General features: G+C 38.9%; 2 pseudogenes; both read left to right on the top strand.

The window, feature by feature from the left end:
* Ncl-ps2 (nucleolin, pseudogene 2) overlaps nucleotides 1–27,998 on the top strand; it is a 425,843-nt pseudogene that overhangs the window by 342,744 nt on the left and 55,101 nt on the right.
* On the top strand, nucleotides 70–27,591 carry LOC148007250 (sulfotransferase 2A6 pseudogene; annotated as a pseudogene).

Raw genomic sequence — 27,998 nt, 5'->3', positions numbered from 1 at the left:
GCTCTGCCTGGGAGTAAAGAGGACTAGGTACTTTAAGGAAGAGACAGAGCAGGCAGCTCAAATAGGGACATGAAAAAGAAAAAGCTGTGCAGCTACAGGCAGCTCCTAGAGGGAGGAAGTAAGCCAAGGGTTGCAGGTGCTCTCAGGCAAGTGCAGTGGGTCAGGGGCCTTCAAGGGCACATGAAAGAAGAGCTAATCTGAAGTGGGTCAAGGGTGGTGACAAGAATTTTTATGTGGATAATCCCCAAGTGAAACGGGTAACTTGTCAAAAAGAAAAGTTCTAAATTATTTTGAAACCTTTGTCCCTTGTCTTTGTGATTGGGGCTCAGTGGAAAGACAAGCAGATGCCTGGAACAGTCGTGTGGCTTTTTTAGTAGGAATAGTAGACAAAGCAGGCAGCTCCATGTTGACACTTACCCGGAACACAAAAGCCATGTTGTTATAAGAGGGAGAGAAGAAAGCAGCTGGAGAGGTAGATTGGGAGAGGGTTTTTGGGGAAAAGGGATGGGTTTAGTAGAGGGAGAGGAAGTGCCTTAGTAAGGCAGATGCCCAGGCTGCCATGTTGATAGGTTCCAGGAGCCAGAGACAAACTTACTGAGTAGTAGAGGAAAGTCAGTTGGTTAGAGTAGGTGGAAGAGAGGTTTATTATGTGTCACAAGTCAACAGAAGCAAGTGATCTGCACACTCTTTAGGAGAGTCAGAATAGTAGCTCGTTTCCAACCTGCCAAATGTGTTAGAAGGTAGCTCTTCTATGTCACCCTGAAGTTTCAGGATGGCAAAGACAAAAACAACCCCCCCTGAAAAAAAAACTCCTAATTTAAAATGATGGTATGAATGACTCTAAGGGCTTGAACATTTTATTATAGATATAAGGAAGAGTGCAATTAGGACAAGAGGTATCTGGGAGATCCTTGAGTGAACATAACTGGCAAATTAAACTGTGCCATTTGAGGAGAGGGAGAAAGAAGCTGGAGAATGGTAAGCTGGAGGGAATAGGGAGGCAAAGTTTAGAACAGAGGCAGAAGGAACACCCATTCAGAGCCTGCCCCACATGTGGCCCATACATATGCAGCCACCCAATTAGATAATATGGATGAAACAAAGAAGTGCAGGCCGACAGGAACTGGATGTAGGTCTCTCCTGAGAGAGACACAGCAAGAATATAGCAAATACATAGGCGAATGCCAGCAGCAAACCACTGAACTGAGAATGGGAACCACATTGAAGGAATCAGAGAAAGGACTCAAAAAGCTTAAAGGGGCTTGAGACCCCATATTAACAACAATGCCAACCAACCAGAGCTTCCAGGACAAAGCCACTACCCAAACACTATACATGGACTGATCCTGGGCTCCAACCTCATAGGCAGCAATGAATAGCCTAGTAAGAGCACCAGTTGTAGGGGAATCCCTTGGTCCTGCCAAGACTGAACTCCCAGTGAACGTTATTGTTGGTGGAGAGGGTGGTAATGGGGGGAGGATGGGGAGGGGAACACCCATACAGAAGGAGAGGGAGAGGGGTTAGCGGGTTGGCTGGGAAACCAGGAAGGGGAATAACAATCAAAATGTAAATAAGAAATACTCAAGTTAATAAAGATAGGGAAAAAAAGATGGAAATCAGGAGCAGCAGCCAAAGGGGCAAAAGAACAAAAAGTAAAAAAGGCCACTTAATCAAAAGTGCTGGGTTTTATAGCAAGGAACAGCTGGGAAAAGGACAAGCTATTCCTGTTCCTGGGATGGAGACTTCAGTAAAGAGTTTATGTCAACTAGGGTGACTCTGTAATGAGTAGGGACTGAGAGTTACTGAGAGAATCTGCCAGCCAATAGCTAGGTGATAATGTTAACAGCTGTCTCAGACATTTGTCTGAGATTTGCTATATAACATTTATCACTGGTACAGGGGTTTTCTGGTAGAGTCTTTAGAATTTTTTATGTAGATTTATATCATTTTCAAATAAGAATACTTTGACATCTTCCTTTCCTATTCTTTCCTTTGATCTCCTTCTTTTGTATTATTACTTTAGCTAAAACTTTTTTTTTTTGGTTCTTTTTTTTTGGAGCTGGGGACTGAACCCAGGGCCTTGCGCTTCCTAGGCAAGCGCTCTACCACTGAGCTAAATCCCCAACCAGCTAAAACTTTAATTGTATATTAAACAGTAATGATGAGATCTTCTTAAGCTTCATATGGTCTGTGAGTATCCTGGATATTCTGAGATTTTTTTTCCTAATATTCACTTATCAATGAGTGGATATCATGTGTGTTCTTTTATGACTGTGTTACCTCACTCAGGATGATATTTTCTAGTTACATCCATTTGCCTGCAAACTTCATGAGGTCATTGTTTTTAATAGTATTCTATTGGGTTCTACATTTTCTGTATCCACTCTTCTGTTGAAGAACATCTGGGTTTTTACCAGCTTCTGGCTATTATAAATAAGGCTGCTATGCACATAGTGGAGCATGTGTTCTTGTTATATGATGTAGCATCTTTTGGGTATATGCCCAGGAGTGGTATAGCTGGGGATGTTTCAATCCTACTTAGAATGGGGAACAAAATAGTCAAGGGAGGTAAGAGGGAGAAACCTGTGAGGGAGAGATGGGGGGAGGCAAAAAGGGGTGTTGGGTCAGGTGTAGAAGGAGACTGGGGAGAAGTACAGAGGGTCAGTAAATTGAATGGTGGTGGGTAGTAGTGGGGGATGGGGAATTGGAAGTAGCCACTAGAAAGTATCAGATGTCAGAAACACAAGAAGCTCCCAGGACTCAACATGAAGGATAAATAACTTTCTCTGTACTCACCATTCCTTGCCCATTTACATTGGCAAACTGCAGTATTTAGAGTTTGGTGTAAATTTGGGGTTAAGTGAAAGGGACTCACATTTGATTGTCAAGATTTAAGTGTAAAATATCAATACTAAGGTCCATGCTGTGTAACTTTTCTTTGCTTTATAGGGTTAAGATCTTATCTGTGAATATTGCCACTGGAAAAACTTCTCCAGTTATGGATATAAAAGTATCATGAAAATGATTCATATGTTCATGTAGAGCCATTTAAACAAAATACTTTTGTTCTTTGGGATTAAAATGTTTATACTAATTTATACTATGCTTTTCATAAATGTCAACTTTGACTAGCTAAAGCTTTTTTCAAAGTATGTTGTGATCATAGACTGCAAAGCAAATGTAAAAAGGTATAACAACAATGTCCATATTGCAAATACAGTATGAATTCGTAAAGAATTATATTCTAATAGTTTACTGAAATGCCACATTCCTAATAAGCAATAGTATATCTCCTCTTTTATTACAATAAAGGTTCTGTTTTATTACAACAAAACTAGTGGTCATCTTTAAGTTCTTAATAAATTTCACACTATAGTAAATTGTAGAATATTTTACTTCTTTTAACAGTTGAAAGTGCAATAAAATATTAACTTTTTACTGTACTTTCATTGAGTATTGAGCATTTCATTAACTTTTTAGTATATCAAAATGTTAAGTATTCTTTTAACAGCACTTAATAAATATTTTGAAGTCATAGCTTTCATCTTGAAAGTGAAGTTTTTAATTAGGTTACTTGGTTTAATGTAAAAAAGGGACATTCAGCATAGCATGTATCAAATCAAGGACAATTATATGTTACTTATGTATAACTACTTTTAGTATTACTATAATGCAATAATATGAAAATTTATTATACACTGTTAGGAAATCCGTGTTTTTTATACAATCAGAATATATTAAAAGTTTAGTAATGCAAAGATATGGCATGTCTCAAATCTTTGAAACCATTAATGTTTGTTTTCTAGAAGTGGAATATATTGATTATTTGACATTTTATTTTCTATTATATATTCAATTAAATCTCTTAAAATGTGTAAGAATATGAAAGGACTGCTGCATCTAGTACTATAATGCACTAATACGTATAATAATACATGAAAAAAGAGAAAAGCAATGGTAATTTACATTGTTACAGAAAGTATAGTAGGCAGTCTAAAAAAGAGCCCTTCAATATCTCTAAATTTAGAATGAGAAGAAAATGTAAGTATTAAACTCCATATATGTTACCATGGTAGAACTGAAGCATGTGTAGTTGAGTGATTTATTTTCAAAACTAAAAAAAAAATTAATGGAGATATTTGGTATATAGGCCATATTTCTTGCTGGCCACCCTCTTTGTTTGCGACCTACAGCTCTTTCTCCACTGTGCTAAGCACCTTTGATGCCATCTGGGGCCACATGTGAGCCCAAAGAGGGTCAACAGCGGTAGACATTAAAAACCTGGTTTGCATTCTAAGAAGGGACTATATGGTCCTTTTAGGAGGTGAGAGCATAGACTGCACAGATGCCAAACATACTTTGGTCATTTTTTATCGCTTCTGACATTAGGGAAGAGAATGGTTGACTATGTTAGAAAGTTTCTAACATTTCATATTTTCTGCCAATTCAGACTTCAAAAATAATATGAGTACTCCCACCCAATCTTCAGTGACTTTGCAAAGCAGCTTTTTTTCTCTGTTGTCTCTTGTCTTCCATTCCCCACCTCTGTGTTGGATGGGATTAAAATCCTTGATAGATATGTATAAATCAACCAGTGGATGTGCTTCTTTCACTGAAACATTGAGGGGAGGGCATAGATGTCAGGGATTACCAAAAGAGTCTTTAAGAAGCCATGATAGCTGTGTACAAAAATCCATGTTTCAGTTCTGCAATGAGGAAATTGAACAACCCTGCTGAAGACTGGTGGAAATAGTCCGAGCCTGTGTGGTGAATATTACAACCTGAGACAAAGCAGAATTCTGTGGGGAAGAACCTTGATCACTGCATTTCCCCTGTGATTAGAGTGAGATGGTGACCATCACAAAGTTTCTCACCACCAACTTCAGGTAAGTGAATGCTATGCCCACAGTGTAGAGGTAAACACAGGACTATGGAGCATAGGTGGGTGAAAGTGTGGTCCTGCATCTCCACAGTATCTAAGACGGATGCTTCCAAGGTAATTCAGGAACTAAAAACCTAATAGGAATTCCAGAATTTTTCTGAGAAATTAAACGAGACCTGGTTGTTGGACATGGATCACACATGGGAGAAATATTAGACAGAAATATGTGATTATCCTGATAAATGACTCCCCTTTCCTAACCTTCTTCTCCTTGACAGTGTTTCAGGGGGGAAAGCATGTATATAAGAAATATAAAACCAAAGAAAAATTTAAGAGGAGAGAAAGACAGACAAGGAGACACACAGAAAGAGTAAGAGACAATTATTATCTATAAATTAACTCTTACTCTTATGGTGAGAATGCTTAAACCTCTTTACAACATAAATAAAATACATTGTGAACTTTCATTGTTTGATTGATGGAAAAATGAAGTGACTTCATCAAAATGTACACACACACACAAACACACACACAAACACACATATACACCTCTAGTCATCTCCTTCCACACTGCCCCCTGTGTGGATTTACTGTCTTAATCTACTTAGAGTCACTTCAAGTAAACAGGGCAGTTCACACAGAGGCAGTAAATAGAGGTTGATATTAGAGACTCTATTTCTACTATAAAATACTTGGCAAGCAAGTTATTTTCAAAAGTCAACAATAAAAACCCAGTGATAAGAAATATAACAGATTAATCTAAAATCAAATTTCCTAACAGTAAATAAATTAAAATAAACTCTTGGTATACGGCCTCTGGGCTCCCTTAGATAAGGGCACAGGAGCAGCAGGTCCCCTGTGTCTGAGATGCCGCAGGAACATGAAGGGACCGACCAGATAAACAGTTCTCTACACCCAAATCCCGTGGGAGGGAGAGCTAAACCTTCAGAGAGGCAGACACGCCTGGGAAGCCAGAAGAGACTACACTCTGCCCACATTACTCATTCCAGAGGAAAACACGAAACGCCATCTGGAACCCTGGTGCATGGATGCTCCCAGAAAGGGCAGCACATGTCCTCCTGGTTGCTGCCCTCATGGAGAGCTCATAAGCAACACCCGACGAGCAAACTTGAGCCTCGGGACCACAGGTAAGATCAACCTTCCTGCTCCAAGTGACCTGCCTGGTGAACTAAAGACACAGGCCCACAGGAACAGTTGAAGACCTGTAGATAGGAGAAACTACACGCCTGAAAGCAGAACACTCTGTTCTCATAACAGACTGAAAGAAAACAGGAAAACAGGCCTTCAGCACTCCTAACACACAGGCTTATAGGACAGTCTAGCCACTGTCAGAAATAGCAGAACAAAGTAACACTAGAGATAATCTGATGGCGAGAGGCAAGCGCAGGAACCCAAGCAACAGCAACCAAGACTACATGGCATCATCAGAGCCCAATTCTCCCACCAAAGCAGACACGGAATATCCAAACACACCAGAAAACCAAGATCAAGATTCAAAATCATATTTGATCATGATGCTGGAGTACTTCAAGAAAGGCATGAAGAACACCTTTAGAGAAACACAGGAAAACATAAATAAACAAGTAGAAGCCTACAGAGAGGAATCACAAAAGTCTCTGCAAGAATTCCAGGAAAACACAATCAAACAGTTGAAGGAATTAAAAATGGAAATAGAAGTAATCAAGAAAGAACACATGGAAACAACCCAGGATAGAGAAAACCAAAGGAAGAGACAAGGAGCCATAGATACAAGCATCACCAACAGAATACAAGAGATAGAAGAGAGTATCTCAGGAGCAGAAGATTCCAACGAAATCATGGACTCAACTGTCAAAGATAATGTAAAGCAGAAAAAGCTACTGGTCCAAAAAATACAGGAAATCCAGGACTCAATGAGAAGATCAAACCTAAGGATAATAGGTATAGAAGGGAGTGAAGACTCCCAGCTCAAAGGTCCAGTAAATATCATCAACAAAATCATAGAAGAAAACTTCCCTAACCTAAAGAAAGAGATACCCATAAGCATACAAGAAGCCTAGAGAACTCCAAATAGATTGGACCAGAAAAGAAACTACTCCCGTCACATAATTGTCAAAACACCAAATGCACTAAAAAAGAAAGAATATTAAAAGCAGTAAGGGAAAAAGTCAAGTGACATATAAAGGCAGACCTAGCAGAATCACACCAGACATTTCGCCAGAGCCTACGAAAGCCAGTAGATCCTGGACAGATGTCATACATACTCTAAGAGAACACAAATGCCATCCCACTGTATCCTGCAAAACTCTCAATTAACATAGATGGAGAATCCAAGATATCCCATGACAAAACCAAATTTACACAATATTTTTCTACACATCCGGCCCTACAAATTATAATAAATGGTAAAGCCCAAAATAAATAGGCAAGCTAAACCCTAGAAAAAGCAAGAAACTAATCCTCTTGTCAACAAAACAAAGAGAAGAAAAGTACACAAACATAACCTCACATCCATAATGAATATAACAGAAGAAACAATCACTATTCCTTAATATCTCTCAACATCAATGGTTTCAACTCCCCAATACAAAGACATAGATTAACAAACTGGATACACAATGAGGATCCTGCATTCTGCTGCCTACAGGAAACACACCTCAGAGACAAAGACAGACACTACCTCAGGGTGAAAGGCTGGAAAACAACTTTCCAAGCAAATGGTCGGAAGAAGCGAGCTGGAGTAGCCATTCTAATATCAAATAAAATCAATTTTCAACTAAAAGTCATCAAAAAAGATAAGGAAGGACACTTCATATTCATCAAAGGAAAAATCCACCAAGATGAACTCTGAATCCTAAATATCTATGGCCCAAATACAAGGGCACCTACATATGTAAAAGAAACATTATTAAAGCTCAAAACATACATTGCACCTCACACAATAATAGTAGGAGATTTCAACACCCCACTCTCATCAATGGACAGATCATGGAAATGGAAATTAAACAGAGATGTAGACAGACTAAGAGAAGTCATGAACCAAATGGACTTAACAGATATTTATAGAACATTCTATCCTAAAGCAAAAGGATATACCTTCTTCTCAGCTCCTCATGGTACTTTCTCCAAAATTGACCATATATTTGGTCAAAAAACGGGCCTCAACAGGTACAGAAAGACAGAAATAATCCCATGCGTGCTATCAGACCACCACGGCCTAAAGCTGGTCTTCAATAACAATAAGGGAAGAACGCCCACATTGAAGACATGGAAGTTGAACAATGCTCTACTCAACGATAACCTGGTCAAGGAAGAAATAAAGAAAGAAATTAAAGACTTCTTAGAATTAAATGAAAATGAAGGTACAACATACCCAAACTTATGGGACACAATGAAAGTTCTGCTAAGAGGAAAACTCATAGCTCTGAGTGCCTGCAGAAAGAAACAGGAGAGAGCATATGTAACCAGCTTGACAGCACACCTAAAAGCTCTAGAACAAAAAGAAGCAAATACACCCAGGAGGAGTAGAAGGCAGGAAATAATCAAACTCAGAGCTGAAATCAACCAAGTAGAAACAAAAATCACTATACAAAGAATCAACAGAACCAAAAGCTGGTTCTTTGAGAAAATCAACAAGATAGATAAACCCGTAGCCCGACTAACAAGGGGACACAGAGAGTGTGTCCAAATTACCAAATCAGATATGAAAAGGGAAACATAAGAAGTGAACCAGAGGAAATTCAAAAATTCATCAGATCCTACTACAAAAGCCTGTATTCAACAAAACTTGAAAATCTGGAGGAAATGTACAATTTCATAGACAGATACCAAATATTGAAATTAAATTAGGAACAGATAAATCATTTAAACAACCCATAACTCCTAATGAATTAGAAGCAGTCATTAAAAGTCTCCCAACCGAAAAGACCCCAGGTCCAGATGGGTTAAGTGCAGAATTCTATCAGTCCTTCATAGAAGACATCATACCAATACTATCCAAACTATTCCACAGAAATGAAACAGATGGAGCGTTACAGAATTCCTTCGATGAAGCTACAATTACTTTTATACCTAAACCACACAAAGACCCAACAAAGAAACAGAACTTCAGACCAATTTCCCTTATGATTATCGACGCAAAAATACTCAATAAAATTCTTACAAACCGAACCCAAGAGCACATCAATCCATCATTCATCATGATCAAGTAGGCTTCCTCCCAGGTATGCAGGGATGGTTTAATATATAGAAAATCATCAACTTAATCTACTATATAAAGAAACTGAAAGAAAAAAATCACATGATCATTTGATTAGATGGTGATAAATCATTTGACAAAATTCAGCACCCCTTCATGATAAAAGTCCTGGAAAGAACAGGAATTCAAGGCCCATATGTAAACATAGTAAATGTCATATACAGCAAACCAGCAGGTAATATTAAACTAAATGGTGAGAAACTTGAAGCAATACCACTAAAATCAGGGACTAGACAAGGTTGCCCACTCTCTCTCTACTTATTCAATATAGTTCTTGAAGTCCTAGCCAGAGCAGTCAGACAGCGAAAGGAAATCAAATGAATACAGATTAGAAAGGAAGAAGTCAAAATATCACTATTTGCAGATGATATGATAGTATATTTAAGTGATCCTAAAAGTTTCAGGCGATACCTACTAAACCTGATAAACACCTTCAGCAAAGTGTCTGGGTATAAAACTAACTAAAATAAATCAATAGCCTTCCTCTACACAAAGGAGAAAGAACCTGAGAAAGAAATAAGGGGAATGCCACCCTTCATAGTAGTCCCAAATAACGTACCTCGGTGTGACTGTACCCAAGCAAGTGAACGATCTGTATGATAAGAACTTCAAGCCTCTGAAGAAAGAAACTGAAGATGGAAAGCTCTCCCATGCTCATGCATTGGCAGGATTACTATAGTAAAAATGGCCATTTTACTGAAAATGATTTACAGATTCAATGCAATCCCCATCAAATTTCCAATCCAATTCTTCAGAGAGTTGGACAGAACAATTTGCAAATTCATCTGGAATAACAAAAGACCGAGGATAGCTAAAACTATCATGAACAATAAAAGGACTTCCAGTGTAATCACCATCCCTGAACTCAACAAGTATTACAGAGCAATAATGATAAAAACTTTATGGTATTGGTACAGAGACAGTCAGATAGACCAGTGGAATAGAATGGAAGATCCAGAAATCAAACCACACACCTATGGTCACTTGATTTTTGACAAAGGAGCCAAAACCATCCAACGGAAAAAACATAGCATTTTCAGCAAATTTGCTGGTTCAAGTGGAGGTCAGCACGTAGAAGAATTCAGATCAATCCATTCTTATCACCCTGTACAAATCTTAAGTACAAGTGGATCAAGGATCTCCACATCAAACCAGATACACTCAAACCAATAAAAGAATATCGAACACATGCTCACTGGAGAAAATTTCCTGAACAAAACACCAATGGCTTATGCTCTAAGATCAAGAATCGGCAAATGGGATCTCATAAAATTACAAAGCTTCTGTAAGACAAAGGACACTTTTGTTAGAACAAAACAGCAACCAACAGATTGGGAAAGATCTTTACCAATCCTACAACTCATAGTGGGTTTATATAAAAAATGTACAAAGAACTCATGAAATTACACTGCAGGGAGTCAAATAACCCTATTAAAAAGTTTGGTTCAGCTAAACAAAAAATTCAGAGCTGAGGAATGAACAATGACTGAGAAGCACCTAAAGAAATAGTCATTTGGGAAATGGAAATCAAAACAACCCAGAGATTCCACCTCACACCAGTGAGAATGGCTAAGATCAAAAACTCAGGTGACAGCAGATGCTGTCCAGGATGTGGAGAAAGAGTAACACTCCTCCATTGTTAGTGGGATTGCAGACTCTACAACCATTCTAGAAATCAGTCTGGAGGTTTCTCAGAAAATTGGACACGGCACTACCTGAAGACTCAGCTGTACTTCTCTTGAGCATATACCCAAAATGTGCTCCAACATATAACAAAGACACATGCTCCACTATGTTCATAGCAGTCTTATTTATAATAGCCAGAAGATGGAAAGAACCCAGATGCCCTTCAACAGAGGAGTGGATACAGAAATTGTGGTACATCTACACAATGGAATACTACTCAGCTATCAACCTCAATGACTTTATGAAATTCCTAGGCAAATGCATGGAACTGGAAAATATCATCTTGAGTGAGGTAACCCAATCATAGAAAAACACACATGGCATGCACTCATTGATAAGTGGATATTAGCCCAAATGCTCGAATTACCCTAAATGCACAGAACACATGAAACTCAAGAAGGATGACCAAAATGCAGATTCTTCACTCCTTCTTTAAAAGGGGAACAAGAATACCCTTGGGAGGGAATAAGGAGGCAAAAATTTGAACAGATAATGAAGGACCGCCCATTCAGAACCTGCCCCACATGTGGCCTATACATATACAGTCACCAAATTTATAAGGTGGATGAAGCAAAGAAGTGTAGGCTGACAGGACCAGATGTAGATCTCTCCTGAGAAACATAGCCATAATATGGCAAATACATAGGAAAATGCCAGCAGCAAACCACTGAACTGAGAATGGGACCCATGTTGAAAGAGTCAGAGAAAGGATTGAAAGAGTTAAAGGCGCTTTAGACCACATATGAACAACAATGCTTTCCAACAAGAGATTCCAGGGACTGAGCTACTACCTAAAGATTATACATGGACTGACGATGGGCTCCAATTGCATAGGTAGCAATGAATAGCCTAGTAAGGGCACCAATGGAAGGGGAAGCCCTTGGTCTTGCCAAGGCTGGACCCCCAGTGAATGAGATTCTTTTCGAGAGGGCAGCAATGGGGGGAGGGTTGGTAGGGGAATTCCCAAGTAGGTGGGGAGTGGGAGGGGCTAGGGGGATGTTGGCAGGGAAACCATGAATGGGAATAACATTTGAAATGTAAATAAGAAGTACCCCACTTAATAAAGATGGATAAAAGGTAAAAAAAAGCAAAAAAAAAAAAAGACCACTACCATATTTACAACGTGTTTGAAGAATTTTTGCTTGTGCCTCAGCTATGGTGAAAAATTCAGAACCAGCTGTGTATTAATTGCTGGGCTCTAGTGGATATATATTGTCCTGGTTGTTATTGATTGTTTTTCACTGGCATTCAGGCATTATGCTGGCTGGTGTTGTATGTCAACTTGAAACAAGCTGAAGTTATCACCAAGAACGGAGCCTCCGTTGAGGAAGTGCCTCCATGAGATCCAACTGTAAGGCATTTGTCAATTAGTGATCTAAGGGGTAAGGACCCTTGTGGGTGGTACCATCCCTGGGTTGGTAGTCTTGGTTTCTATAAGAAAGCAAGCTGAGCAAGCCAGTGGATATAAGCTTGTAAGTAACACCCCTCAATGGCCTCTGACTTCCTTTGGTGATGAATTGTAAGCTGAATAATCCCTTTCCTCTCCAATTTACTTCTTGGTCATGATGTTTCTGCAGGAATAGAAACCCTGACTAAGACAGGCATTGTAGATTAGGAAGATAGTCAGTCTAACTGCTGAGCTGGTTTAGTCTTTATTAGATGGGAATTTTGTTTACTGGTTTCTGTTTCACTCTGCTTATTAAGAGAATGAGGTAGATTTATATATCCTGTAGAAACTAAATTACAGTACCAGATAAGATGTGTTTATGAGTCGTGGGACCTGAGACTTAGGAATGGATATGGACTGGACTCAATAGAGGAAATACAAAGAGGGATCAAAGCAAATCATTCCACCAGGATCTACTTAGTCAATCTTCTGTAAATGGGGTCAGAGAGTGAGGAGAGGCCACAGAAGGAGGTTTGATAAAAGGTAGGGATGAGACTCACAGATTGGACTTGAAGAATGTAGGGGAATGAAGATATGAAGTTGTAACCTAATTGCTTCCCTTGTCCTGATGGGCTGTAGCTATCTCGGGATGGCATTCTGAAGTTGGGGGCTGGGGCAAAGCAATACACCCACCAACGTTTGCTGTTTTGCTGCCAAGATAAGTAGGTATCTGGGTGATTGGACTTGAGACATATTGGGAGATGTAAAGATTTATGTGAAGATAGCCTTCCTGTTTCTCTGGCCAGAGTGGTCCACTAGTTCCCAGAGAGTGCTGAATTTTGGGGCTGCACTAATGCAATGAGTGAAGGGAGCAATTTTAGAAGGGAATGGCCTTTGGATCCACTAGAGAAGGGAAGTGTTGCCACTTTTTTTGCTGCACAACTAATTATGAGACTTGTGCATGGGATCTAGAAGAGCAGAGGGAAAGGTGAAGGACTGCTGTCAGCCTATGTGCTTTACTCAAAGGACTGAGGAAAATAATTATTGATAAAATTAAAGTGTAACCAAACAAAAACAAAACATGAAATTATCCCAAAATAGTTTGGCCTCTTAGTGTTCTCTCTCAGGAAACAGAAAATTTACATGTAAAAAAAAAACCTTTTCATTGCACTCTTTTTTTCCATATGTAGAATCTTTTACTTAGTCATCATGAAATTAAGTTTTCTCCGGGAAGGATCACTACCCAGCTGTCTGCTGCACACTAGTGCACATTTCCATTGGCCTTCTTTCTCACGATTTAATGTTCTTTTCACTTATTGTCATGATTGTTTTTTTTGTATGAAATAATAAGTGGAGCTGTAGTAAATACGTAAAAACAAGTTTTAAGCCAATAAAACTTCAGGGCTCCGTCCAAAGCACAATTTTGGATGTTCTTATATTTTGCCTTGTAATTACTATCTCTTACGATTAAACTAACTATAGTAGTACACACATATTATGGAGAAAATTTGGGATGTGATACAGAAAATTGTTAAATTTGATGCCCACCTGAACTGCAACCTGAGATACTTACTCAAAACAAAATCTCTGAATTACCCCAAGTAATTAATTTTGACAACATTTTATGAAATTCTTTTAAAGCTGTATTGTTTACACTTAGGCTAAGCAAACAGTATTATCTAGCCTAAACATTAAATTATGTCGAGGTCTTTGTATAGGTTCCTCCTCTTGCTTTTATCATTGTCTAACAGTATTTCTGTAAGGTTCTTTAAGCATCCCAGTTTATGTTAGGTATAGTTGTACATACTTTCAGTGCCAGGACTTGAAAGGAAAAAGCCAGATAGAAGGATCACAGATCTTTGTGAGCTTGAGGTATACTGGTCTCCATAGCAACTTCTACTGCATAAGACAAAACTCCATATTGAGGTCCTGTGTTATAAAAATCTCAGTATACTTAGTGAGTGTATCAGCACAAGCATTTTATCATAGCACTATGGAGATGGAGGCCCGAGTATCTGAAATCAATGTCATTATCCTTTACCAAGCAAATTTAAGTTTAACATTGGTTCCATGAGAACTTCTCTCTAATGTTTTCTCCTCCCTAAAAAGAAACTTCATCCTGTCCTTTCTCAATATAAAGATATTGTGTGTGTGTGTGTGTGCTATCTGCCTTTATTCCATTGCTTTTTCTTGCCTACACCCCATTCATGCTCTCTCGTTTATTGGTGCCCTTTCTTCACATCCTTTTACTCATTCCCCATTTACAGATTTCTTCTTTCATCTGTTATCTCAGAGCTCTTGGTTTATCACCTTCATTTCTGTTTCTTCTTCTTTCAGGATATAAAGGGAACCAGAAAGGAAAATGTGACTTCCTGGGGAAAACATTAGAGCCAGATGAACTGGATTTGGTCCTCAAATACAGTTCCTTCCAAATCATGAAAGAAAATAACACGTCCATTATCAGTCTCATCAAGAAATAATTGCATATTACTGGATTAAACCTCATGAGAAAAAGTAAAGATTTTGCCTAGCTTCAGAATATGTCACAAAACATTAAGGGCTTGTAGTGCTGCCAATGAATCTCTAAGAAAGTGTTGGAAATGTACTGAGAATCACTGCTTAACACTGATAGTTTCTCACAAATATTATAAGAGAATATTTATGTGGAAAGACTGTGGCATCAGACATTCTGAAAAGTTGATTTATTCTGGGAGATGATCTTGGGATTGAAGATAGTCATATCATTAACTTCAGTGAAAAAAAATGGGAAAGTAGTCATGTTTACATTAGGTATTGTAAAGTTCCCTTTATCATAATCCTAAATTCTAAAATATAAAAATTCAGTGGAGTAGACCAAATATATCTAAGATGATAACTACAGAACCACAAAAATTACATTAACACCTGGAAAAGGTGTGCAACAGTTCAATAGTGCTACCTTATAGTAGGGCAGTGTAGATAAGAAAAGGACTAAGAAAATTCTTTATGGTTAAAATCTGATGTTATTATTTTATGTGTATAGTGCTCTGTGGGTGCAAGAAGAGGGCATGAAATCTCATTACAGATGGTTGTGAGCCCTCATCTGGTGCCTAGGCATTAAATTCAGGAACTCTAGAAGAGTAGTCTGTGCTTATAACAGCTGAACCTTCTGACTGGACCCTTCATAAAAATTAATGGAGGGAAACATGAAGCAATCTCAATAAATTCAGGGGCTACACAAGACTGCACAATGTATCCCTACCTTTTAAAAAAAGTACTCGTGGTCCTAGCTAGAACAATAGGAAAACAAAAAGAGGTCAAAGTAATATAAATTGGAAAGGAAGCAGTCAAAATATAACAATTTGCAGATGATATGATGGTATATTTAAATGACAGCATAAATTCTACTACAGAATTCCAAACATGGTAAACAACTTCAACAAAAGGGCTCAATATAAGTTTCAGTCAAACAAATGAGTACACTTCCTCTACTCAAAGGATAAATGGGAAGAAAAAGAAATTAGGACAATAACACCCTTTTCAATAGTCACAAATAATATAAAATACCTTGGTGTGACTCTAACCAATCAAATGAAAATCTGTATGACAAGAACATTAAGTCTACGAAAAAAGAAATTGATGATCTCAGAAGAAGGAAGGATCTGCCATGCTCATGGATTGGCAGAAATAATATAGTACAAATGGCTAACTTCACAAAAGAATCTACACATTCAATGCAATCCCCATGAAAATTCCAGCTCAATTCTTCAAAGAGTTAGAAAGATCAATTTTCAAATTCATTTGGAATAACAAAACCAGGATAAGGAAAAATTCTCAACAATAAATGACCTTCTGGAGGAATCAACATACCTGAACTCAAACTCTACTACAGAGCACTCATGATAAAAACTGAATTTTATTAGAACAAAGACAGGCAGGTAGATAAATGGAGTAGAATTGAAGATGGAGAAATGAAGCCACACAATTATTGTTACTTTATCTTGGACAAGGAGCTAAAATCATCCAGTGGAAAAATGACAGAATTTTCAACAAACGGTGTTGGTTTAAATGGAGGTCAGCATATAGAAGAATTCAAATCAATCCATTTTTATCTCCTTTTGTAAAGCTTAAGTCTTAGTTGGATGAAGGACCTCCACTTAAAATCAGATACACTGAAAATGATAGAAAAAGAAGTGAGGAAGACCCTCAAACACTTGGGCACAGGGAAAAATTTTCTGAACATTACACCAATAGCTTATGCTCTAAGATCAAGAATCAACAAATGCGACCTCATAAAATTGCAAATATTCTGTAAGGAAAAGAACTTGGTCAATAGGACAGAGAGGTAACTAATAAACTGGGAAAAGTTCTTTACCAATCCTACCCCTATTAGAGGGCTAATATCCAATATGTACAAAGAACTCCAGAAGTTAGACTCTAGAGAACCAAATAACTCTATTAAAATGGGGTACAGGTCTAAACCAAGAATGCTTAACTGAAGAATTTGGAATGGCCTTGAAACACCTACAGAAATTTACAATATTCTTTGTCATCAGGGAAATGCAAATCAAAACAACCCTGAGATTCCTACACACACCAGTCAGGATGGCTAAGATCAAAATCTCAGGTCACAGTATATGCTGGTGAGGATGTGGAGAAATAGGAACACTCCACCATTGCTGGTGGGAGTGCAAGTTGGTATAAACACTCTGGAAATCAATCTGGTGGTTCCTCAGAAAATTGGACATAGTACTACCTGGAGACATAGCTATACCACTCCTGGGCATATTCCCAAAAGATGTTCCAATATATAACAAGAACACATTCTCCACTATGTTCATATCAGCCTTATTTATAATAGCCAGAAGCTAGAAAGAAACAAAATGTCCTTGAACAGAGGAGTGGCTACAGAAAATGTGGTACACTTAAATATTGGAGTACTACTCAGCTTATTATAAACAATGGTTTCATGAAGTACTTAGGCAAATAGACCAGAATAACCAAGATACAATTCACAGACCATATAAAGCTAAAGAAGGGTGACCTAACTGTGCCTTATCCAATCCTTCATAGAAGGGGGAACATAATGCTCAACAGGAAGAAATATGAAGTCAAATTGTGGAGCAGAGACTACACCACATGAGGATCCATCCCAATTCCAATCATCAAACCTAGACATTATTTCAAATGCCAAGAAGTGCTCGCTGACAGGAGCCAGATATAGCTGTCTCCTGAGAGTCTCTGACAGAGCCTGACGAATATAGGCAGATTTTTCACAGCCAACCATTGGACTGAGAACAGGGTAGTCAATTAAGAGTCAGAGAAATAACTGAAGGAGCAGAATGGGCTTGCCACTCCATAGGAAGAAGAACAATATCAACCATCCAGAACCGCCAGAGCTACGAGGTACTAAATCATCAACAAAAGAGTACGCATGGAAAGACCCCTGAGTGCAGCCACTTATCTAACAGAGGAGGGCCTTTTTGTGCATAAATGGGAGAAGAGGCCCTTGGTCCTGTGAAGGCTTGAGGCCCTATTTTAGGGAATGTCAATGATGGGAGGCATAATTGGATTAGAGGTTGGAGAGGCATCTTCAAAGAGGCAGGAGTAGGGGCAATAGATAGGGGGTTTCTGGAGTGAAACCTGGGAAAGGGGATTTCATAAAGAAAATATACAATAAAAATATGACAGTATTTCTCAACCTATGTTTGATTACTTTAGGTTCATGACACTTTTCTTTTTTTTTTTTTTTGAATCTTCTCTCCTGGAAGGGGAATTTCAACTCTCTCTATGGCTCTGCCAACACTCTCTGCTAGGAACAGATTGTGTCATTTCATAGCTGTGCAGATAAGGTATGAATTTGCCAGAATGAATCATATATTTAGCCTTACCCAGACCTGATTAGGTAGTGATAGATGAGGTTAAACTCAGAGTAGAAGAAAATGAGTGTCAGATCAGATAATTAACAATGAATATGGACATGGTTATAAGCAAAGAAAGTAAAGAATTATGGTTTTATGTTTTAGCCATAATTTAAATGCATCAGCCTTTACCTTCATTCCTCCTCTGCTCCAGAGTGAGATTTGGATACTAGCAATATAAGGATATCAGGAGTTTTCATAGATAAAATGAAATCAAATACTCACCAGATTGTATTTAATCCGATACTCTTAGTAGCCTCATAATAGGAAATTTGACTCAAATTTAAGCATGTCACCACTCACTACATGAAAATGGGTATCTATACACTAAAGATTAAGTCCTCTGTAAGAATACACTGCTGTTGCCATATGACCTCATAGTCCTGCACTCCAGACTCAGTGGAGACATATTTCTCTGCACTAGAACTGAAGTTCTCACCTAAAAGAGATGATCTGTTCTTAGATTTCCTATAATGAAACAGAATTTGGCAGAGGTTAAACAGTATATGAACATAAAATTATGTTATTAAAACCCTAAAAAATAAAGAAGCTCTGCTAATATCAAAGGAATAAGGAAACTGATGAACCAAAGCTTTAGCAGAGACACATCAGAGAAGATGGAATAGAATTTAAGACCAAAATCTATGAGGACAATTATTATTTCTGCTTTTCCAGGAAGTTTCTTCTTGGATGAGACCACACATGGATTTAATATCTTCCAAATATACATACTATTTGTCATACAGGGTAGATGGTAGGAACAGTACATACGTATGTACGTACATACATACATATATACATACATACATAAATTAATACATACATGCATGCATGCATGCATAAAATCAGTAATTATAATGTTCTGTCAAATTACTTGATTGAACTTCATAAATCTTGTGTATTTTTATTATCATAGTGATTATATGTGGCATATTTTTTTGCATTTGAAAACAACTAATATTTTGGGGTATTATCTTTCTTATACTAGTGTGATGCATATTTAGTAAGCCATGTACGTCTGGAAACCAGGTCACTAATTGGGGATACCGAATTAATTACCAAACTGCTTCCCTAACTTATTATAGAGGAAAATGAAACAGATATGACTGGAAACAATTTTGAAAAGAAAAAGTATGTAAACATAATACTTGTCTTCTCAATTCCTATATCAGATTTGTGGCATTTTTGAATCATCCAAATATGAGAAAATCAAATAATAATTCTAAACACAATTTCACTACTTAACATTAGATAACCTAATTTCCTAAATCATCAATCATTAAAGTGCTGTACTAAGCATTAGACTTGTCTTAGTTTGAAAGAATTCACTGACTAATTTTCCCATACCCTTTAATTATTCTTCTTGAGACACAAGTAAAATATCTTTTATTGCATCTGGAGAGCTACTTTGTCAGCTTCACCCAGTAGACTCAATCATTCAAGTTGATGAGATGAATCTGGTTTTAACCTCCAAACAATAATTTTTCACATACAATTGTAGTCATTGTAATTCCACAATTATGCACTGTAGGAAATGTAGACTAGAGATATGTTCACTATCATTGAACCCCTGTTTGGTTGACAAGACTTCTGTAAAGGCAATGCCACAATTGGGACATGTGTAGGAAGTACCTTCTGACAAACCTCAAAAGTCCCAGTCCTCATTACTTCACAGTGTATGTTTACTCTACAAAGTACTTGGGTCATTAATCATTTTCACTGGTATCTTCAGAAGACATTAATCAGAGACGCAAAGGGAAGATGACTTATAAAGGGAGTAAGAAGCCTGCCATGTGCAGGGCAAACAGAAAAACCGACGGTGATCAGAACAAAACACCATGTTGTGAGACCTGCAGCTTCCAGAACTATGAGGAAGTTCCTTTTCAACAAGAATTAAACTACCATATGTTTGGCTTATACTGCCATCTGAAGCACACATGTTTGGGGATATTTTTATAAAAAATGAATGAAAATAAATGTACAGAATTTCGACATAGGTGGACTTAGAAATCCATGTGTGTACCTCCAAAAATGTGGTTTTCTCAGATGGACTCTTTTATTCTATTATGAAACCAAATCGAATTTGTTGAGATTCCGTTGGGACAGGTTGGGGATTTAGCTCAGTGGTAGAGCGCTTGCCTAGCAAGCGCAAGGCCCTGGGTTCAGTCCCCAGCTGTGAAAAAAAAAGAGGTTCCATTGGGAGTGATGCCCTTGAAACCCTCCATTACTGATGTTATTATAAGTAGGACTGGGTTCATGGAAAATCCCGAGCCAGCTACAGAAGACTAATACAAATCTGGTGGTCAGGATGAATAACGATATAATAAAGTTCTGAACTTGCTGAGAAATACATCTGACGTCAAGTTACCCAATGTGATGACCTGTAACCTTTCTGAAAAACCAACATCCTGTTGACATCAGCTGACCACACGAATATTGTGTCCTTGGCCTGCGTAAATGTTTTCCACTTGTCCCCTCTCTCTGTTACCCCTGTTATGGTATAAATTCAGCCTTGGGAAAAAATAAAATTGTTGTCTTGATCAGACTCTTGTATTGGCATCCTTCTTCATGTTTGTTGTCGCGCATTCTCTTCCAGGTACCCTCAGCATTGTCGCTGACAATGGCGCCTAATGTGGGGCTGTTTGGAGGTCTCCTGGAGGAGAATGCCATCCCCTGTGAATAGACAGGCCTGTCTTCCTCCTTTGTCAGAGCCTTTGCTCCCCCGCCGAGCCTTTGCTGCCCTGCTTCTGGCAACTATAGACTGCCCGACCTTGAATCAGAGGCTTGGTGTGTTTTTCTCCCCAGACGATGCAGATCTCAGTGGTGAGTGATGGGGCATGCATTCTACAGTCACCTTTTGTGACCAGACTCAGGGAGTCACTCAGGACATGAAGAATAGGATTAAGAAAAAAGATTTAAAGAAATTCTTATGCTTTGTAGGAAACATTTGTCCATAGTTCCCCCAGGAGGGAACAATTGATACAAAAAGATAGTCCAGAGTTAGTGATTATTTTATGGGCCAGCTAACCCTGCTGTTGAAGTCTGCCCTCTGTAATGAATAAAAGTTGTGTGCTTTTTGGGTTTGAGGTTGCCTCTCCCTGTGTGAATGAGCAACTCCACCTATGTGGGTTAAAAATCCTTATACCCTCATGCTATTGCAGTGGTCACTTTGTCAATCTGTGCTTTGTGGGTTGCCTTCCTGAGGTAAGGGCACTATGGGGACTTACAACATTTTGGTGCATTGTTTGGGAACTGCACTCTCCCCAAACCACAACTGGCGAGGAGATTGGAGGTAAGCTCGAGCAAATCTGTGTTTTGTGTTCTGTGTTACTTTCTGTTTTGTCTTTGTGTCATGTTGTCTTGTCTTTGTTTCATGTTGTCTTGCATTGTTCATGTCTGCTGTCTGAAAGGTTTGAGACCCTTCGGAGAGGGGTTTGAGTTCCCCCTGGAGAGGAGTTAGAGTCCCCTCAGTGGCTGCTGTGGGTCCCGTGAAGGGCTTACGGCTGTGACAGGCAGACATGCTAGTTGTCACAGGCCACAGGCCCTAGAGGATGCTCTAGGAGGAGAAAGAAATCTAGAGGATGCTCTAGAATCCCGTTGGAAGGTGGGATCGGGTGGTCTGTCTCATCCCAGAAGCTGCAGTTTGGGCCAGGTACTGAAGGTATCAGGCATCTGTGGAAATAGCTTATAGGATGCCTTGTCTTGGTCTTATTTGTCTAATTTGTTTTCTGTGGTATTGTCATGTCTTTTTGGCTTTTGTTTCATTTTTGTTCTTGGACTGATAATAGTGTTTGAAATCATGGACTGAAAACTGTGTTTAAAATCATGGAACTGCCTGTTTTGTTTGTCAAAGAGTTTTACTTGGTCCTCTTGGTGCTTAACTTGGAAATAATTTGCTTGAGAGAAATTGTTTTCTGCCATGGAGTTTTGTCTTTCTCTGTTGAGCCTCCCCCCCAAGGAGAGATGCCCCTCCATTTGCTCCCCTTGTCCAGTCTTGCTGCTGTTAACAGTTCATCACAAATGTGTATGAAGGACTCCAGGTTAGCGAGTGACCCTGTCTGAAGCAGGCATTAATAAGGACCTGGAAGCTTTGCCTTGGATCCTGAAGAAAGGATCTCCCTGTTGCTTAGGCATTCACAGCTTCTAAAGAAGAGACAGCACAGAGTAGGGAAGTGTGGATCTAAGGGTGGCAGGTTCATGGGCTGCTAGCAATCAAGTGGAAGCTGCGTGTGCAGTGCATGTGGTGCAGCTCAGGCCAAGTCAGCATAAGAGGAGTTTCAAGGTGATGAGGCCGGCTGGGGCTGACACTTTGATAGCAAAAAGATAGTGGAGAGTTAGTGATTATTTTAAAGACTATTAAGAGACTTTTGGCCCTGAAAAAAATTCCAGTCGCTGCCTTCAGTGGCCAGACCTTAAACACTTGCTCACAGAAGGAGTGTGTTCATTACAAGAAGTTCGTTAAGGGAGCCTGCCTTATCTGTTGACCCTATTCCAAGAGAACAGTTGATCTCCAGCATTAAGTCACCTTCCCCATTAGTCACCATTGACAGAGAGATTGCCTCTGATCCTATCCACCCAGCAGTCAGTTCCTACCCCTGTGGTCAAAATACCCCAGGATGGGAGGCAAGGGAGCCCCTAAAGTAGTTTCAGAAAGAGTCACGAGGAACTTTGTTTTGCCAGACAGAACAGGCTTTACTCTAGGATGATAAAAGTAGAAAGTCTTGGCACCAACTCTTCAGCTTACTCCAACTGGAGGCTGTGCCAAAGGTCAGGATCAATGTTTTCTTTTCCATGGGCCTTTAACCCAGTGAGACAGCTTGGTGAAGGGCTGCTACTGCAGTCCTGGAACTCCGAGGTATAGGGAGGGCTGTAGTTCTATTAAAGGTTAGTACTCCAGTGTTAGCAATCTCTTTATTGGATGTAAGATGCAGGAAGCCCAGTTCAACTTTGACTCCTGCCTCAGGAATGGCAGTAGAAAAAGTCCTAAAAGTCCCAGGTGAACCGATTACAATTCTTTTGTCATCCATTTGGCATCTAGCACCCAGGCCCTAACCATCTCTCCATCATTTTGTTATTAGTTCTTACTGGAAGCCTAGTGTCCTTTAGAGACTGCGTCTCTTGAGAGGCAGAGCCATCAAGCTGACACTGAAGGTAGTTACTCCTTAAGGGAGAATCTAAGTCCAGAGAGACAGCCAGTAACAGACGCCAGCTGCCCCTCTGTTCACCTTTCTGTTTCACAGGCACAAAGCTTGCAATTATTTTTGCACTGGCATTTTCATCCCAAGAAAGCTTCCTCATTTAGCTGTGTGACTGAATGCTATTTGTCACCTGATCTGGTTGTTCCACCCGCTCTCAATGGGCCACTCCCTAGCTTTCTTGCCTGGCCTTTTCCCCCTGTTCTTAAGAATTTTATCGCCTAATATATTGCATTGTTTGAGTTTTAATACCTCCTGTCCTGCTAATATACATGTCCCAGATTCCAATTGTAAAGGTTCTAATTCTATAACAAGGGGATGGTGCATCCCCCTAAATATTAAATATACCCCCATGGGCCGAAACCAGGATTGAACATGTGGATATATTTAGTGCCTTAGATTGTTTCAATCAGGTGCTGATACAGGGATTATATTTACCATAAAATTGTTAAAAGAGCCTGTGTATTCCTACCCCACCCCCACTTTTGGGGCCTGACCCCAAGAAGAAGCCAATGGAAGCACTGAACATGGCGCAGGGTACACGCGACTTCATCTACAGCCTGCACTTCACTGAGAAGAGCTGCTTGCTCAAAGAACTGCACTACTTCAAGTCCATTGCCACCACACAAGAAGAATTGGAAGCTCTACCACCCACTCCAGGACAGCTGAGATATGTATTCTTCCACAATGAGATACATTTTGTAGGGTTTGCTTTTTGGATAATGCAATTATGATTGTTGCAGGAACCCAAATTGAATAGCCTATTTGATTTATTTTGAGAATTTCAACAACGTCAATCAACATGTTACTTTTCCTTCTATGTATCAACATATTATTTAATTTCCAGTTTTTGATACTGTACTGTACTGAGTTGGAGTTTGCTTATTTCTGACATGCATGGGATAGCTATTTATGTCTTTATTTTTTCCTGATGGTTAAAAATCAATGCTGAGGTTTCTCCAAATTATTTAAGATGTTTAATATTAGTTAAAATTGTAATACTTTGCCTGGTGGCATCCCTTCTGTGATATTTCATGGTAAATATTTACAATCATATAAATTCATTCATTTTTTAAACTTCCACATCTATCCAAAATGGAGCAGTGTTTTAAATATATCTGACTATTTTAATTTTGACCAACACTGTCTTTAAGGGTCAGAAGTTAATCAGAAAGAACAATTGTGTGGACCCCTCTTTTACATAAACCATACATGCTAACAAGTGTACTTATTTCAGATTGGCTTTTTACCTTTAATTTCCAAACTTTGAGCAATCACAGTGAATTCTGCTTTGTGAGAGAAAGGCAGTGCTTGGATACTTCCTGTGTCTTAGAATATGGTTAAAAAAAGCATGAAACAGGTCAGAAAAGTCTTAGAAAAGAGAAAATGAGAAAGAGAAAAAGCTGAGAGGTGATATCAAAATTGGTTCTCCACTTCCCCTTGGTTGTCCACCCTTCTTGCCTCTCTGTTGGTCCCCCTAGTAGGCTTTCTTTTGCTTATATCTTTTGGCCCTTGGGCATTTAATCATTTAATCAGCTTTATTAAACAACAGGTAGATAATATGGCAGCAAAACCTGTTCAGGTATATTATCATAGGCTAGCTATGGAGGATGCCTTTGGTGAGGGCCAAGCTTACCTACACAACTCCTCCCAGCCCAGGCAAGGACATTTTTGTCCTTAAGCCAAATGAGGCCAACATTCTTTTCTGCCTGCTCTCCTGCTGTTTTTGCTGAAACATCAACAAATTGTCACCCCTGCATGCTGAGCTGGACAGTAAATGATGGGTAAGAGAGTGATATATTCACAAATAAAGGGTCTAAGACAGGAGGGCTGCCATTAGCTGCTGCCTTATCCCATGACGGACCGTCGCCACTAGATTCTCTTGGCTATGTGACAAATATCAATCCAACCTAAGACAGACACAGTTACCGTGGGGCTCATTCCAGGACAGCAGGGCCATTTGGTCACCTTTTCATTTGATTATAAGGAAGGGGGAGATGTTGGGAGCAATGCCCTTGAAACCCTCCATTATTAATGTTATTGTTATGATTAGAGTTAAGTATGACTGGATTCATGGAAAATTCCCAGCCAGCTGCAGAAGACTAATACAAATCTGGTGGTCAGGATGAATAATGATATAATAAAGTTCTGAACTTGCTGAGAAATACATCTGACGTCAAGATACCCAATGTGATGACCTGTAACCTTTCTGAAAAGCCAACATCCTGTTGACATCAGCTGACCACACAAATATTGTGTCCTTGACCTGCGTAAATGTTTTCCACTTGTCCCCTCTCTCTGTTATGGTATAAATTCAGCCTTGGGAAAAAATAAAATTGTTGTCTTGATCAGACTCTTGTATTGGCATCCTTCTTCGTGTCTCTTGTCGCCCATTCTCTTCCAGGTACCCTCAGCACTGTCGCTGACAAGATTTTTGTAGTCCATCATCTATCCGGTTTGGCTTATCAAGATCCAGAAATGCTGTAGAAAACAGTAAGAATATGGTCTAATAATGAAGAACGTAAGAAACTTGGAGTAGCAATGGATACTGATAGGGACCCATGTTATCAGAAGACATTTTATATTTGTATTAGTTAATGGTGTATTATTTGAATATGCTGTATTAGAGATTTACCTTTTATGAGTTCTTTCTATGTTCTTTAATACAGCCCACAGGGGAATTAAAATTCACTTATATGATGATACAGGAAGTAATGTGATAAAGAAAGCATGACTTCTATTGTAAATCTTTTTGGATTCAATTCCACATCCATCACTATCATATTGGGTAACATCTCAAAGACTAATTTTTCTTCATCAACAAAGTTTGAACACTGTCTATACCTTTCTCACACATTCATGAATTCATTAAAAAATTCCACCTTGTGTATGTCCTATACGTCTGGCACGCTTTGTGAAATGAACAATTTAGTAATTTAAGAAACACTTGCTTTTCAAATATATTAGATGCATATTCTACATGTATATTTAAAGGAGAAATGCATGGAACACATTGCAGTGTCACAGCTAGGAAATATAGCAAGGATGGGGGCTGCTGGATTATAAATGGAAGAAAGATGGTACAAGAAGTTTACAGTGTCATTAATAAGGAGCATGGTGTAATTATATAAAAGATATTATGCCTCTGGGGTGAAGGAAGACACAATACAGCACAAGCAGATGGACAATTTCTAAGGTTAAATCTAAAGATCTCCTGTAATGGAGTGGTGAAAACCAATGTGTGGTCAGAAGAGAAAGTGCTACAAATTATACAGATCCTCACGCATCACAAAACTACATATCTGAGTGAAATAGAGGTCTTGCAATCTTTTCAGCTGTGAGTGACTAGGTTCCCTGTATCTTGTGGGAAAATCAAGACAGCTGAAATTCAGCTAACAACTGTATCTGCAGCACTCATGTGAACCCACACACACACATAAGTAAATCTTTTTTAAGATATCAATTGAAAGTTGCTTGCATGCTTTGAAGAACTTCTATAAGTAAACACTAAAATGTAGACAACACAATTGAAGTCTGTTTGGATAATTGAGATGATAAAAATGGTTTAGTTGGCTAGGGTGATAGAACCAGATTTGATTGGAAGTAGGAATAATCTGGATAAATAAAAAGATCAAGTCAGGCTTTCTTGTTCTCTCTTGTTCTTGTTCTTGCCTTCCTGCTCCTGCTTTCTTCATTCCCTTTCTCTCTCTCTCTCCACATGCTCATGGCTTCTCTCTCTCTTTCTCTTTCTCTCTCTCTCTCTCTGCCTTTCTCTGCCCCTACTAGCCTCTTAACTCCCCTCCCCATGCCCTGAATAAATTCTGTTCTATACTAACAAAAAAAAAGATCAAGTCAGTGTTGCTGCTGTTAGATTGTCTACCATATAGGTTGAGTGAGAAAAAGGTAGGACATAATTTCCCAGAGGGAAAAGTCTGTATATATGATTTCAGGGATTAAATAGGTTTCTACAGAAAATGGTAGTTTGCTTTATTAACTGCGTGGTCTTTATCAAACAGATGGTAAGATCATATGATGGGAGGAGCTAGAACAGAACTAGTCCATTATTAACCCACTTACGTGTGTGCTTCCATTTTCCAGGCACAACTGGGGACTGGAAGAATCACTTCACAGTAGCCCAAGCTGAAGCCTTCAATAAAGTGTTCTAGGAGAAAATAGCTGGTTTCCCTCCAGGGATGTTCCCATGGAAATATATTTTCAAGAGTTTTAAATATTTTGTGAACACTAATGTTTATGTTTCTGTTGTTCTATACCTGAAAAATTGAATGTAGTCATTGAATAAATCCTGTTGTGGATTTGTGAAAGTGATTTTTTAAGAACAGTGTTAATAATACTAGTAGTATCAACTGTGGTGGTGGTGGTGGTGGTGGTGGTGGTGGTGGTGGTGGTGGTGGTGGTGGTGGTGGTGGTATGTGTATGTTTCTGTTTGCATTGCCTTCATAGGCCAGAACAGTGCACTGGTACTAGGGACCTGCACTTTCATGAAGCTGTAAACTTCCTTCTTTGGGTCCTAGAAACTGATCTCAGGTCCTCTGCCTAAGCAATACAGTACTACTAATATCTCTCCATTTTTGAGAGTCATCTCTTTAGCCTAGAATCATGGAGTCTTGAGTCATCAAATATTTGCTACTTTTATTAATGTTTGTTGTGTATTATCAGAAAATTCCAATTT

This window comes from Rattus norvegicus, chromosome 1, assembly GCF_021556685.1.
Source record: "Rattus norvegicus strain SHRSP/BbbUtx chromosome 1, alternate assembly SHRSP_T2T, whole genome shotgun sequence".
In the NCBI taxonomy this organism is placed as follows: domain Eukaryota; kingdom Metazoa; phylum Chordata; class Mammalia; order Rodentia; family Muridae; genus Rattus; species Rattus norvegicus.
This window is presented reverse-complemented; position numbering and strand designations above follow the sequence as displayed.